Source organism: Enhydra lutris, unplaced genomic scaffold, assembly GCF_002288905.1.
Source record: "Enhydra lutris kenyoni isolate GAN:26980312 unplaced genomic scaffold, ASM228890v2 scaffoldscaffold21, whole genome shotgun sequence".
In the NCBI taxonomy this organism is placed as follows: Eukaryota; Metazoa; Chordata; class Mammalia; order Carnivora; family Mustelidae; genus Enhydra; species Enhydra lutris.
The window spans coordinates 65,555,002-65,570,096 of NW_019154105.1; the positions used below are offsets into that span (position 1 = coordinate 65,555,002).

At 47.2% G+C, this 15,095-nt stretch overlaps 1 protein-coding gene across 6 annotated transcripts in view; it reads left to right on the plus strand.

Annotated features, from left to right (window-relative positions):
- LOC111149332 (TBC1 domain family member 14) overlaps positions 1 to 15,095 on the plus strand; it is a 102,591-nt gene that overhangs the window by 46,270 nt on the left and 41,226 nt on the right. The window lies entirely within an intron of this gene.

A 15,095-nucleotide genomic window follows, 5' to 3' on the forward strand; every position in this document is an offset into this window, starting at 1 on the left:
AAATTGGAAAACTTTGTGTTGCTCTGCATGCCCACTTCCTAAAATCTGAGTCTGTCATCAGAAAGTTGATGCCTTTAACCTTTTCCATTCCTTGTCGCTTCCCGCATGCGCACAGGGGAGAGCTGGCTTCGCTCTGTGTAATGTCACTTGATCGGTTTTTCCAGTACTAGTTGCAGATGTGTTTATTGTCAAACTTTTATTAATTGTGTTCCTTATTAAAGCACTCTCCCCTCCGGTCCCATGGGTTTCTTGGAGTGTAATCCTTCCGTTGCAGATTTGGCCAGGAATGCAGGGGCCATCGCTCATCCCCCTCCTCCCCCCTGTAGGAGTACCCCTTCCCCTTGCTGGCTTGGGAGCTGCTCCCTTTTCCGAGCAGGGGGAGGGAGTGGGGTACAAGGGTCAGGCCTGGCCTGTCATATCTCATCACTGGGATGCCGATAGCTGGAGGCATGTGCTCATCTTTTCAAAGAAGGCTCGTGCACAGACTCTGCAAGGCCAAAGGTATCTATGGCTTGGACTTTGACTGTTACCGGCTGCATCCTCCCCTGCACTCTGAGTCCCAGCCATCCTCACAGACTGCCATTTGCCCAATGCCGTGACACTGCCCCCCCCCCAGCAGGCTGCCTCCTCCCACCTCAGTTTTGTATTCACTGACAGTTGTTCAGTGAATACTTTTGAGGACCTACTAAGTGCCCGGCCTCAGGTGTGGCGCTGGGCTGAGAGAAGTGACCGCAGCATTTGCTCCAGAGCGCCCCTCTCGTAAGGAGAGGACTCCAGGGCGGGTAGGAGGAGGAGAACCGTAGGTGTGTATGGGGGCGGGGCTGGGCCTGCTGGGCCAGGCCTTACACACGGATGAGTTCAGAGGTGTGGCAGAGTTACTAAGACGGGGGATCCTGAATTGAGTGCTTCCTCTGTGCCAGTTTCAGATGAGTCAGCACTTGGGTTTCTAGTTCATTTAAAGCTTGTAACTGCCTTCTGCAGAAGGTACCATTATTATCTTACCAAAGAAGCACCTAAGAGACCGGCTGAGTGACTTGGGCAGAGGTAGACCCTACCCTAGGGCGCTGCTCCTCTGAGTCTCTGCAAGGAAGGGGCGGGAGAAAGTGGGGGCGGCCTGTGCCAGGGCTGAGGGGCTGAGGGGCCAGGGCTGTGTGTGGCCTGCACCCAGGGAGCAGTGGGAGGGGCTGTCCCTGGGGCCTGTGCCATTGGCTGGGCCTGGAACCTGTCTCTCACCTGAAGGCTCTGGGCAGTCCCGGAGGATTTTACTTACCTAAGGAGTGAAAAGTCCCCCTGGCAAGAATGTGGCTCTTGGACTAGTCCAGAGGAGTAAAGTGGGGTCTGCCCAGCGCTGTGGTTCTTGTGGGTTGAGGGTACCAGACATGCTGGGTAGAGGGGCATGGCATGTGTGGGAGGCGGTGAGGGCATGCTGGGGCTCTGGCTTGAACAGCATGGGGAATCTGCATGCATTTCATGTGTTTCTGCCTCAGCAAACTGAATGTCTGAAGGTGTTCTGAAGATTGTCTGACATTCCTTATTGCGATTGTCTGGGCCCAGGGAACTTAGCAAGTACACCGGTGTTGGAATTCGTTTTTACAGATTGTTATATTTTGAATTGGAATCACTTATTGTGTAGGCTTAGTATAATAGCATACAATTAAAAGGTGATGCATTTATATGCAAAGCTCTGCTATAAATTTCTTAGAAACTAAATAGCCAAGCTGAATTTTTAAAGAAATCCACACTTTGGAAAAAAGTGACCATTGTGCTTCTGTAGATTTTCCCATGACTCTTAGTATCACTTGCATCGTGTTTGAATTTCTTTGTTATCTTTGTTGAACCTTTTTTTTTTAAGGTGAACATGGATTATGTTCTTTTTTTTTTTTTAAGATTTTATTTATTTACTTGACACAGAGAGAGAGAAAGACAGATCACAAGTAGGCAGAGAGGCAGGCAGAGAGAGAGAGGAGGAAGCAGGCTCCCCGCCGAGCAGAAAGCCCGATGCGGGGCTCGATCTCAGGACCCGGAGATCCTGACCTGAGCCGAAAGCAGAGGCTTCAACCCACTGAGCCACCCAGGCGCCCCGGATTATGTTCTTGAACCTAAAGGAATTTTGTGAACTGAAATGACTAGGTCCGCTAATCATGTGGTAACACAGTACTGCAGAGAAGAGGGCCATCTGGCTTCAGGCATCAATAATAAAGGATGTAATTGTACCTGCATGAGTCACACAATCTGGCCTGCGTCTTATTCGCTCCTGCTTTGTGTCTCTGGCCCTTAATCCCATGCCTCCCTCCTGGGGCTGGCAAGGCCTGTGGGGGATCCCGGGCCGGGGATCTGGTGTGGTGGAGAGGCCCCCGGGCATCGGGCTGGAGCTGGCTGCTGTCACAGGTGTCGGCTCCCACTCTCTAGAGAGCCTGGAGCCAGGGCTTAGTTTCCGGGCCTGTGAGCCCAAGCAGTGCCAACGACTCCCGTTAGAGCGGAAGCAGCAAGAAGGGCTTAGGAGACTCGAGTTCCTTTTCCTGCTCTCTTTGGAATGTGTTTATCGCACAGTGATTTAAGAGCGTGGACTTTGGAGTCAGAGTGCAGGAGTCGGTATCCCGGCTTTGCCACAGCTCAGCTAGGTGGGCAAGTCCCATAACCCTTTTGAGCCTCATTTCCTCCTCTCCAGAATCTGGAGAGCCATAGGACCAGCCTTGGAGGGGCAAGGATTCAGTGTGCGAGTGGACATCACATGCTCGGAACAGCGCGGAATGTCCTAAGTGCCGGCAGGTGTTTGCTGTTATTATTGTCCCCTTCTTGTGACACACAAGAAACAGAACACAGTGTGAGAGGATGAGCCTGACGCCTCCATGCGCCCCTTCACTTACACGTTCAGCAAACACTGCCCTGTGCCGAGGCCAGGCCTGTGGCTGGGTCGGGACACCTCAAGGAGCCTGCGGTGCAGCTGAGGGGACAGGTGCGCACACCAGCCAAGGCCTTTGGACTTGCCGACCTGCGTGTGATCTCCAGCCTTGCCTCCCCTTATCTGTGTAACCTTGGCCAGTTACTCCTGGGCAGCAAGGGCACTCTGAATCCAACTCACTAGATTGTTATAAGATATCACGTATGTGGAATATTTTTGTCCCATGTTTCCCAGAGCCCATGGCCCAGAGTTAGTACTCAAGGAGGGGCGGTTGTGACTTTCAATTAATAGGTCCAGCAAGTGGGAGATGCTACCTCTGATTTGCCCAGGGCACCCTGGGACGCATTGGACTTCCTCGTAACTGGGCCAGAGTCTCTTAACTTGAGACGTATGGGTACATGGCTGCCATTTTTAGGAAATGTTACTTTCAGATATCTTTTCAAATTTCATAAAGGTTTTGAAAAGTAATTTTCTCTCTGCTTACATTATTTCAGAGAGATTTTCTAAACAGGGGAAACAAAAATGACCAAGGATAGCTATGAGAATGACCCTAAAGCATGGTTCTCAAAGTATGGTCTGCGGACTAATGTTGTCACCATCTGGGTGTTTGTTAGAAACCCAGGTTCTCAGGCCTCATCTCAGACCCACTGAAGAAACTGTGGGGCTGGGGGCACCCCAAGTAGTGTTCTAGCAAATGCTCCAGGTACTGGTCACGCGCACTCACATTACAGAAACACTGCTGTTAGAGAAGGGGTTGGTGGGTATAAGAGGCAAATAGCCATCTTTGCCCACAGCAGGTTAAATAAATGGTCCAGAATATACCGAACGCCCATCGTGGCAGCTGCTGGTGAACTGGAGAGGCCCCTGAGAATAAAGTTGTGGAGAATGCATTTGAACATAGCTGTCTTGGGGTCTCCTGTCCTTGGGTTTGTACGGGGCAGGGCTCTGGCCACATTGGCCCCTTGGGGTGGCACATCCTTTGCCTTGTGAAGAAAGAGGAGCCTTCCTTCTTGGATTCAGCGGTCCTTTGCCCCGTAAAGTTGAGCCACCGTGGGGGTCCCTCCCGGGATTACAGTGAAGGGCAAGACTAACATGGCCCCTGCCTTTGTTGGACCTTATGATAGATCAGGGACACACAGCTTGAAGCACAATAACTCTGCAGGTCATTGCGGCTGTGATAAGCCTGTGAAGAGAAGTGGCGTGCAGAAACGGTGTGATGGAAACCCATCCTAGGGTTTCCATGCCACTGGTTTTTCAAGTGACCGCCCGTTCCCAGGTCCAGGGGTCATTCCTCAGCCCAGGTCTTATACACCTCTCTTCTGCTCCTTGCGAGCCTTTCTGACCTTGACTTCCGGGTCACTGCACTCTCCTGCGGGGTGCCCTTTGGATTTTAGAGGGCCTCTCGGGTGCTTCTCTGTCTGTGGTCACCCCCTAGGGGACCTCAGTGGGACTCAAGGCTCCCCAGCAGCCCTCACATTTGTTCCCAGCCAGGACCTCATCCTTGAACTGTAGACCTTGCCTGCATGTTCCACTGGGTATCCACCAGCCACTTCCTGTCTGACTCCTACGTTGCTTTTTCTGTACCATTGGGCCTGTTCCCTTTGCATCTTTCCCCATTTTGGAAAGTGATAGCCTTCTTTTTCAAGTCTTCTTCTTTTTCTCAAGTCTAAGACTTGAGAATTGTTCTTGACTTCTCTCTTCCCATAGCCCCCTTCCAGCCTGACTGGCGTTTTGCTGTTGTTTGCGTTCTGCCCGTGACATTGACACGCAGCCGGGTTTGAGAAGCGGCGACTTGCTGGGGAATTGGGGTACTCTGGTGAAGATGTGCGGATGAAATCTTACTAAAAGATCTCGCTGCCATCGCCTGGCGTGCGGGAGTTGTGGTTTATTGTCTCTTGGTTGCTCGAACTATCGGAAACGGGGGTTGGATTTATAAAGATAAATTAGCAATACTTACTATCTTGGTTCTGTTAATTGGTAGAAGATGTATAAGATGTTAACCTATTAAGGAAAAGAATACACTGGACATCTTATCGCCCTGAAATAACCACTGTTTGCATTTGGGTATTTTTCCTTTCAATAATTTTCTCATGCGTGGTCTTTTGATTTTTATTTATTTATTTATTTATTTAGAGGAAAAGACCACTTAAGAAGTCAAAGCAGGTCTCTGTATTCTGAGATGTCAGAGGAGCTCAGGGCTGCCCACATTTAGAGAGATGCTTCCAAGCATCGTTTGTAAATCCTTGAGACCTTACAGCAGGTACATAGACTCGGGGATTCAGACAGCATCCTGTTTGAGCTCCAAGGCAGCTGCCGACGGGTAGGGACCGCCACGGGCAGTGCGGGCTTGTGGGCTCCCATGTTCTGGATAAGACATGTCATTTGAGCAGAGAAGCGTACATGTGTTTGGGCGTGTGTAACCTGGAACGACTTGGATGGCCTTCTGGAATTTCCAGTCAGCCCTTAGATGTGAAAGCTAGAATCCCAGAAGGCGGCAAATCCAGAACAGCTGAGAGCAATATTCATTCTCCTCACTTCTGGGTGCTGTGAAGTCTGGGTGGTCAGAAAAACATAAACCATCACAAACTGCAGAAAAGACAAAGCCGGGATGGTCAGTGCAGGGGGCTGGTGACGGGCCTGCAGGTAATTCTAAAACAACTTGAGAAAACTTCCTTCATCTTCAAAATAGGGTTGAACCCGTTTACAAAAAAGAGCAGGTCCTAGTTGTGGGTAAGGAGCAAACACACTCTAACCTGTCTCCTGATAAGCACAGCTGTAAAACTGGAACATAATACATCATATGTAGAGTAGCTTTTCGAGCCTTCTGGAAAGTAAACGGTAGCAGGTGGACCACGGGAAAAGACCACAGCTCAGAGTACCGCTGACTCGATTGACCCTACCATTTTTTTCTCCTCTGATATTCCACAGCCCAAACTCAAGGTATCCTAAGACCCAGAGATGGGTGTTAATAAGCACTATGTATTAGAGACGGGTTAGATCAGAGTTAGCACTAGGAAAGCCTTTCTAGTTCTGGAGGAGGAGTGGTACTCTTACACTCAGAATGCAGAAACCCTAATTTTCATTTTTTCCTTTTCTCTGTTTTCTCATACCCCAGCCCCCGTGCAGTCTCCCAACAGTAGAAATGGGCCAGCAGGAGTCTGAAACTCTCAGGAAGGGGACCTGATGAGAGGAGGTTTATTCCCAAGATGGTGGAGGAGACCGCTGATGCCCTCTTCTCTCTCCTTCTACCACTTGGCCCAAGGTTGTGGGAGGTGTGTGTGTGGCTAGAAAACCAGAGAAGGGGTGACCCAGGGAATCTGTAAGTTCTGGAGACATTGTAGAGAGGAAGAGCTCAGGAAAGTGGCCTTGAAGGTTATTATGAACTCCTGGGCTGACTCCCAAGTTGTGGATGCATGGATCTGACCATAACTAGCAAAAGTAGACTTGAGAACTGGACTTCAGGAACAGACTGGCACCTGGGTCCCATGCTGGCCGCTGGGCGATGCACATGGTGGGGATTGTAGCCAACAGGCGCCGTGAAGGCTTTGAAAAGTCAGCTGACTTTGGAGCCACAACCCAGGAGCCCCTACACAGAACTTTTAAATGAAAAATAAAAATAACATGTTATTTTTTATTTATTATATTGCCTGGGTGGCTCAGTAGGTTAAGTGTCTGCCTTCAGCCCGGGTCATGATCTCAGGGTCCTGGGATAGAGACCCACATCAGGCTTCTTGCTTAGTGGAGAGCCTGCTTCTCCCTCTGTCTCTGCCTATGCTCTCTCTCTTTCTGACAGATGGATGAGTAATATCTTTAAAAAGAAAAAAAAATAACCGTAACAATAAAAAGCTAATAAACAACAAAAAGCTAACTGGATAGTCTCAGTAGTAGAGCAAAGATGATAGCAGAAGGAGTGCGTAAACTTTGAGATCGGTCCATAGAAACCATTCCGTCTGAACAATACAGAGAAAAAAGATTGGAGAAAGTGACTAAGCTTTAGGGACACGTAGGGCAGTACTGACAGGCTGAACAGTGGTGCTCTTGGGGGTTTTGGAAAGAGAGGAGAAAGACGGGGTGCAGAAAACATATTGGACTAGATAGTGTCTGAATATGGCTTAAATCCGACAAAAGATCTAAGCTTATAGACTTGGGGAGGGGGGCTTGGTGAACTCCAGATGGGAGGAAGCCACAGAGGACCATGCCGAGACAAATCATAATCGAACTGCTGAAAATAAAGACAAAAACTATCTTACAAGCAGCCAGAGAAAATGGATTACTTACTGGGGAATGACAATTTGAATGACTTTGATTGTTTACATCAGAAACCTGGTTTTTAAAAAGTACTGGAGGAAAAGTGCCATCAGTTCCAAATTCTGTGTCGGGCATAAAACCCTGCAGGGTTGCAGGTGAAACACAGGGGTCGCAGATGAAGGAAGCATGGGAGAATTTGTTGCCAGCATATCTGAGTTGCTGTAGGACGTTTTTCAGATGGAAGGGTCATTATACCTTAAGGAGACTTGGAACATTCAGAAGGAAGAGGAGGGGAAGAGTGAGGCTCTAGGTAGGTGCAACAGACCCCTGTTCTCTTCGTGAGCTCTTTCTAACGTGTTCCATGGAAGCAAAGACTAGAACATCATCTGGGTTCTCAGTGTCTGTAGATGTGACATAAAGGGATATGGTGGTAAGAGGCTAAAACAATTAAATGTGCATTATAATCCCTAGGTCAACTGCCAAATTACAACAGAGAGTAAAAAACACAAGACATTAAAATGAAATTCTAAAAAGTTAAAAAAATGAAACCAAGGCAGGAAGGAGGAAATAGAGGAAGGAAAAACAAAACAGACAAGATAATAAACTGAAACATATCAGTTATTATATTAATATAAATGCTCTGAACACACCAGTTGTGTGTCTGAGGGCCTAATCTTGACAGATTGTCAGAATGGGTAAGAAAATTAAAAAGACCCAAATACGTGTTGTCTAAAAGAAACTCACTTCACATGTAAAATACGTAGGTTAAAATGAAAGGATGGGAAAAGATATACCAGGGAAGCACTAATTGGAATGAAGATGGAGTAGATAGAGTAGCATAAGAAAAATTAGATGTCAGAGGATGGGAAGTTCCCAGGGACGAGGCAGAATGTCACCTGATGAAGACAGAATGACTCTGAATGTGTGTGTACCCACGAGAGCTGTGGAATGCATGAAGCAGAAATGGGCAGAGCTGGAACACGTGTACAAGTCCACAGTTACTACTGGGTTGTCGACTCTAAACGGTGACCTATAGACCACTGACGGAATCAGCCAGGACTCTGAAGGACTGACTATGGGCCGGCTGGACTGATGGGTGTTTGGAAAATGCTCCGGCCTCCCGCAGGAGCACAGCACACATTCTTGACAAGCATGCATACAGCATGCACCAGGATAGACTATAACCTGTGTTATAAAAGCAACCATAAAGCTGAAAGGATTAAAATGACGCAAAATAGGTTCTCTAACCACAGTGGAATTAGATCACAAAGCCGTGACACAAAGATAGCAAGAACCCACCCCAAAACTTGGAAATTAAATAAGTAACACACTTCTAGATAAATCATGGGACAATGAGGAGGTCACAAAGAAAGTTAGAGAATATTTTGGACTGAATGAAAATAGAACATACCAAAATTTGTGGGATATAATGCTTAGAAGGAAATTTAAAGTGTTAAAAGGCTCATGTTAGAAAAGAACAAAGTTTTCTGATCAATAATCTGATTTTCTACGCTAAGAACCATAAAAGAAGCAAATAAACCCAGAGTAAGCCAAGGGGAGGGGGATAATAAACATAAGAACAGAAATCAGTGAAACTGAAAATGAAAAATAACAGTGAAACCAAAAGCTGATTCTTTGAAATGATGAAGAACATTGATCAAACGCTAGCAAAATTGACAAAAGGAGAAGCAAACCAGATTATCAATAAGAGTGAGAGAGGGGATACCACAGAAATTAAAACAACAATGAGAATGTCACGGATAACTCCACATTCATAAGTTTTGAGAATTTAGATGAAATGGTCCATTTCTTCGAAAATCACAAGTCACCAAATCTCATCCAAGATGACTAGATGACCTGAATCACCCTCTAATTATCAAAGAAATGGAAATCTCCAAGCCCAGGGAGTGTCCTTGGTGAGTTCTGCCAGTATTTAAAGAAAAATAACATCAGTTTTAGAGGCGAGCCCAGCTCCTGACACATTTTACGAGGCCTCTATTACCCTGATACCAAAGGAGACAAGTGCAGTACAGAAAAATCTGATTGCAGACCTGTCTCCCTTATGAAGATGCATGTAATCCCCAATAGAATATTGGCAAGTTGAATCCATTAATACTTAAAAAAAAAAAAAAAAAAAAAGTCATACCCCACAACTAAGTGGCATTTTTGCCAGGAATGCAAGGCTGGTTTAGCATTTGAAGATCAGTTGGTGTAATCCACCATATTGACAATCTTGGCTGAGCCTTGGGGGTTTTATCTGAGCGTGGGAACCTAGTTTCAAAAGTTGACAGGCTATATGATTCCATACATGTGACACACTGGAAATCACAGGCGTAGTTCCAGGGATGGTGTGGGGTGCAAGGAGCAGGGAGGAGGTCTTGGGGCTGGTAGAATTTCTCCTCATCTTGGTTGTGATGGTGATGGCTGGAAGAAAGATGTAGAACTTTCTGTTCTGTGGTGGCGGTAGCTGTTAGAAGTCATAGAACTATGTACATCAAAAATATTTTAATTAAAAAAATAACGTACAATGAATGAATCCATCAGGGCACCTTTGACCCACGTTTCCATTTCTAGAGATGAATCAGTATATAAGTAATCAGTATGTAAGTAAAATGATGGTTGCTAAGGGTATCGATTCCAGTGCCAAAGGTTGGAAGCAAGCTCAATGCCTGGCAGTAGGGAATTGGTTAAATCCCTAAGTGGAATAAAGTGCAGATCCTAAAAAGCAAAACAAATAACCATTCTCTGAGTGTGCTCTGTACATGTAAAGATACATGCATATATTTGTAGACACAGTGACTCTGTCTGGAAGGACACTTACACAGCTGATCGTGATCGAATTGCTTTGGAGAGGGGAATGCACTGGATATGTGGGAGATAGGGAGGAGGGTGACCTGCTTTCTCTGTATATCCTTTCGTATCTTTTAAATTTTGTTCTGTGTGCGTGTCTACTCTAAAAAATATATTTTTTAAGATTTTATTTATTGGGGCGCCTGGGTGGCTCAGTGGGTTAAGGCCTCTACCTTCAGCTCAGATCATGGTCCCAGGGTCCTGGGATCAAGCCCCGCATCGGGCTCTCTGCTAGGGGGAGCCTGCTTCCCCCCTCCTCTCTGCCTACTTGTGATCTCTGTCAAATAAATAAATAAAATCTTTAAAAAAAAAGAAAGATTTTATTTATTTATTTAAGAGAGAGAGAACAAGAGAGATAGAGGGCGAGCACAGGCAGGGAGAGGGGCAGAAGCAGAGGGAGAAGCAGGCTCCTCGCTGAGCAGGGAGCCTGATGCAGGACTCGATCCCAGGACCCCAAGGATGATGACCCAAGCTGAAGGCAGATGCTTAACAGACTGAGCCCCTCAGCCATCCCAGTCTAAGAAATATTTTTTTTAAAGAAGTCTTTTTTTTTTTTTTTTTAATTTTTTAAGTTATTTATTTGACAGAGATCACAAGTAGGCAGAGAGGCAGGCACTGGGGGTGGGGTGGGGGGAAGCAGGCTCCCCGCTGAGCAGAGAGCTTGATGCAGGCCTCGATCCCAGGACCCTGGGGTCATGACCTGAGCCGAAGACAGAGGCTTTAACCCACTGAGCCACCCAGGCGCCCCTAAGAAAAATTTTTTTTTTTAATGTGTGTAGGGGACATCTGTCTGGCTCCTTTGGTAGAACATACAACTCTTGATCTTGAGGCTGTCTGTTCGAGCCCTACATTGGTGTAAGATTACTTAAGAATTAAAAAAATCTTTTTTTAAAAAAGAAACAGTTAAAACAATATAAAAAGGGGCGCCTGGGGGCTCAGTTGGTTAGGCAACTGCCTTAGGCTCGGGTTATGATTCCGGGGTCCTGGGATCAATCCTCTTATCGGGCTCCCTGCTCAGTGGGGAGCCTGTTTCTTCCTCTCCCTCTGCTGCTCTGCCTGCTTGTGCTCTTTCGCTCTCTCTGTCAAATAAATAAATAAAATCTTTAAAAAAACAAACAAAAAAACAAAACAAAAAATGCGTGCAGAATGAGAGAGGAAAAATTTGAGGAGTTTTGGGCCCAAGATAGCAAGATGAAGCCAGAGGTGAGTGGGTGTCCCCACACACAACCCATGTCCCTCCAGAGGGATAGTACAGATCGGACATTGAGCTGCCCAGTGGCCAGAGCAAAGAGGGCTACGTTCAACAGCTGTGGTGGTCCCTTACTGGAAGCTGAACCTGTTCTGGATATTCGGGCTTGTCGAGGTGCCAGACAGCATGTGTTTGTGTGCAATAGGGACCTTTCGGTGGAGTCTCAGGAAGTGATCACACAAAATTTCCAGTCCCGCTTAATTTGGGTTTTTGGAGAAGGAGCAGGTTAATTATTTATCAGACTTGTTGTACATGAGGCCTTTCTGGAAGAGAAGGGAGAGCAGTGATGGGAAGTTTCTGTAGGGAAAATGACAAGGTCATTGAATTTGACCTCTGTGTTTATTCTTTGGATAGATTGTCTCCCACTGTTGTGGTAATGGTTAATTTATTCTGAGAAGTATAGCTCTTATACTGAGAAGTATAGCTCTTGTACTTCAAGTACCTTTCAGGGATATAAACTCTGAAATTCCAGTGCATAGTACCTCTTACGGTTTGCTTATTTTTCCTGATGTGGAAGTGATAAATTCCACATCTGTCTGCCTATGTGGCTCCCAGGAAGAGAGAGGGATTTGGGAACAGAAGCCTACATATTAGTTCCTGCAGATCTTCCTGGGGGCCTGTGACAGGGCAGGGGTGAGAGGTCTGCAGTTTGGGAAGGCAGGGGAACCATGAGAGGATTCTGACTGGGATCAGGGGACTCCAAGTCTTGTCTTGGTTCTATCATCCACAGTCAGTTGTGTGGCCCTGGGCCAGTGACTTTATCTGCCCGAACTGCAGTTTCCCACTCTCCAAAGGTCCTATGCACCTTGCCCGTGCTTGGAGGGTCAAGTAGGCTGAAAGCACTCCCGGGGCAGCGGCTGGCGTCCAGTGGGAGCTCAGTAAAGGTCAGTGGCTCCTCCTGTTCCAGTCTAACCTCATGGCTACACCTTCGCTGTTGTGGGAGGGTAAATTAAAAAAAAACCAAAACACATAAAAACCAAAAACCAAAAACCAAACCAGCTTTGCTGCAGGAATGTTCAGTGTGGTTTGGAAATTGCAATTGGCAAATCAGCCTTGGATTCCATCTGAAATGGCTTTAAAAATGTTTTGTTTTGTTTTGTTTCAAATTCAAAATAATTTATGAAAAAAGACACAAATGATCGATGTAGGTAGGGTAAAACAGGAACGCCCTCTTCACCCCAAGACTTCTGAGCCCCTCCTGGGGGGGGGGGCTCTGACAGGTTAGTGCCCACCTGCCCACACTGCTTGCATACACATTTCGACCACATAAATACAGTCGTCCGTAGGCCATGTGAGCTGCGCACACTCTCTTTGGCATGCGCATGCCAGGTATTGGGGAAACTGGAACAAAGAAACGACTCAAAGCTACAGTAGGCTTGTGCTGAGCCGGAGGGCACCATTCATGTTCTGCAGTCAAATGCTCTAACCCTGAGCTATACCCCCAACCACTCACATTCTGAAGCCGGTTTCTCACTGGCCTTGGACTCCGGCAATGGCGTCTGCATTCTGGTGGCCCATCCTGTCACTAGAACCAGAAAGATGCATTTCATGGTAGCAGCAGAACGGAGGCAGCTTCCTAGGAAGACCCGGATAGATGGCCATTGGGAGCTTTCAAATGCTTTTGCCCTTGTCTGGGCAGTTTAATGTGTTGACATGGAAAGAGTGACAGCCGAAAAACACCGCTCTTCCATTGATCTAATTCGCAGTGCAAGACTGAGATTCTCAGGTATTTTATAGTCTCTCAAACACTATTGGAGCAGTGGGAAGACATTTCCAGTGAGCGAGGGTCCTAGGGCTGGCTGGCTTGTCTTGTGTGTCCAGCCTGGAGTGCAGGGCCCAATGTACGGCAGGCGGCCTGAGGAGACCTGATCAGCTGGCTAGGGGTGGAAAATTTTCCCTTCTCCCCTTCTAGGTTCCATTGCCCGTCCTGTAATGAAACATAAGACAGATTAACAGGAAAAAAACTAATTTTGTATGTATGGGAGACTTGGGTTTGGACTTGGGGTAGTAGATTAGTGAAGACATAATAAGGTTTTTTGACGCAGCCTTCTTGGCCCTGAGTTCTCAGTCTCTGGTGGCAAGGATGCCTCTGTCCCTCCTGATGCAGGGAGGGTACCTCTCACACAGGAGACTTATTCCTGCTTTCAGGGGGACAGACGAAGGCCAGAGTGTCCTTGCACTCACTGTTTCTCAAGAGACTTTAACTCGGAATAGTGTGCCAAAGTGGCATGTTTGCAGTGTTATATTCTGTGCTCCTTCATAGGTGACTGTGTAGGACTCTGAGAAACCTCAGATTGGTGGAGAGTGAGGCATTTTCCACACCTCTCTGTGACTTGTCTAACTTGAACTCAGAGTGTTACTTTTAAAAAAACACTCGTCGGCGTGGAAGCACTTTGGATGGGGCCTTTGCATTGTAGAAGGTAGTGGAAACTACCCGTGGTGTTTCCGGAAGTAATAGGCAAGTGCTCTGTTTGTTTCTTGGTCTCATGGCTGAGTCTAATCGTTAACATGGCTGTGGGCGTGTGAAGGGAGCACCGGTGTAGGAAACTGAAATCTTAGTTCAAGGGTAGTCCCCCAGAGAATTCGGCTCTAGAGTCGGACAGCCTGGGTTCGGATTGGACCTTGCCACCTCCCATCTGCTGCCTTTCCGAAGAGGCCACTCAGAGCCTCAGGTGCCATGTTTGGGGACAGAGAGGTGGGGGAGGGGACACTGGCATTGCCTGTGTTAGTGTCCTGGGGCCGCTGTGACAGTGCCACGGACTTGGGGGCTGAAAACAGCCCACATTTATTCTCCTACAGCTTTGGAGGTCAGAAGTCTGAATTGTGTTTTCCAGGCCAAAATCAAGGTGTTGGCCAGGCTGGTCTTTCTAGAGGCTCTAGGAGGGAGTCCCTTTTTTCCCTTCCAGCTTCTGGAGGCTGCTGGCATTCCTTGGCATGTGGCTACCTCACTCCAACCTCTGATCCTCTTGTCTCCCTCTCTTCCATAGTCACACCCCCCTCTGCCTCCCCTTTTTAAGGATACCTGTGGTTATTTTGGGTCCCTGCAGATAATCCAGGATAATCTCCCCCCATCTCAGGGTCCATAACCTTAATCACATCTGCAAAGCCCCTTCTCCCATAGAAGGTCACATTCACAGGTGCTGGGGATTCCAGCATGGTTTTAAGTGGGGGCCATGGCTCAGCCTAACACAATCTCTACGTCATAGGATCATTAGGACTGAATGAGACTCACTGGGTCTCAGCCCAGTGCTCCCTCCTAGATAGTGTTCCAAGAGGTCTTGCCTGCCCTCCCTGTCTGGATGACCTTTCAGGCCCCCATCAGTCATCACGGTCACAGACTTCGCTATTTCCCATCTTAAGTTCTTGCTCGGTTGTTTCTTTACGGCCTCTCAGCCCCTGCTAGACTACGAGCTCACGAAAGCAAGGTCTAGAACGTGTTCGCTCAACCATTCTTTATCTCCAGGGTCTGGAACTGCGCCAAGATTTAGTGGGTAGTTAATACGTATTTGTTAAGTGGATGAATGAGTGTCAAAATTCAAAACATACCACTTTGTGGGCGTTTTTCTTCTTATTTTTATGACAACATAGGCATTTTCCCGTATCCTTAGATAGTCTTTCATGATCTCGTTTTTTACTAAGTAGTGGCCTTCTGTGTAACATGATTTACTTAACCAAATCCCCAGGACTGAAAGTTGTTCCTTTGGTAATCTTTTGATCCCTGTGAGATCCAGGGGCTGGTTTCTAAAGTGTATGCAGCCCTGGGTGTCGTAGGAGTCGTGAGGGCTGAGAACCCATTCATCTGTGGGAAGGGAGCTTGGCAGTGTTAGCCCTCTCTGGCTCCGGGAA